Raw genomic sequence first — 1,223 nt, forward strand, 5'->3', positions numbered from 1 at the left:
GGAAAACTTTAGAAATGTCATGTCAAATGAAAGGTAATTTAGAGCAATATATTTCATGGTGAAAAGTAACTTATAACACATTTCATGTTTTTGACACATTGATAAAAAATTTATCTTTTTGACAAGGAAAAACTCCCTTGACAAGCAAAATGCCCATCAAATTTTGGCCCTCATGTGGATCATGCTCCACTCCATTCCAAACTCTTCTCATGTCCACCACCAATGGAAGTGGTTGAAGAGGCCCCTTCCCACTCATCATGGACATGAGAACAATTTAGAATGAAGATACACACATCATGTGATACCTACAATTGTGATATCTAGGGCCCTTGGTTTTGTAATGGCACCCGCAAAGGTCTCACTACTATAAGAAAACACCATGCTTAAAATCGCTAGCTATATCCCAGTCTTGTGAGTCCTTATAGAAGGCATTGGTCTCATAACTCATCTTTGTTATGAAACTTATGTTTTTCAACTATTCTTAATGGATGATCCATAGGTAAAAATCCAATGTAATGAGGATAACACATTTATTCAAGCTATTACTCTAGTTTTCATCTAAGTTTTCTCCACAAGAGGAACATCCTCTTTTCCCCTTAGTTGATGAACTTTTCATTTATAATTCATTAATTTATCAAGGAAAAATACAAGAGAAGATAATATACTTATAGAGGAAGAGCTTCCAATGCTATGCCTAAACATAGTGCAAAACCAAGATAATCATGAATTATCCAAGTTAATATACAATGTAAAATAAAGTTTTGAAGTTCTTGGGGCCTCAATCTATCGAACATATCAAAACCCGTCCAATGTTTGTGTAGCTTCTTAATTAGTGGAGCCAAAAGCATGTTAATGTTTTTTACTTTTGGCGTGCTTTCCTAAGTGTGAGGACAACAAATGATGATTACAAATGTTTTCTATTCTACATATACAAATTTCTAAAGAATAAGGATAATGCTTCATACCTGGAATCAACAAGCTTAAGATCAAGTATTCATTCATTATTAACATAAAGGGAGGAATCTTATAGTTGACTAGTACAACAGGCCACGTTGACCATGGGTTAATTCCATCAAGCTTCAAATTTCAAGGTTCATCTTTAAAGATCGGCCATTATATGTATGTATATATGTATGTATTGCAATATTCTCTCCCTCTCTCTCTCTCCTAGATAGATATATATACATTATACTCTCTATATAATATAATATGATATAGATGTA

The sequence above is a fragment of the Cibotium barometz genome, chromosome 20, assembly GCF_041138505.1.
Source record: "Cibotium barometz isolate CiBa-2024 chromosome 20, ASM4113850v1, whole genome shotgun sequence".
Classification (NCBI taxonomy): domain Eukaryota; kingdom Viridiplantae; phylum Streptophyta; class Polypodiopsida; order Cyatheales; family Cibotiaceae; genus Cibotium; species Cibotium barometz.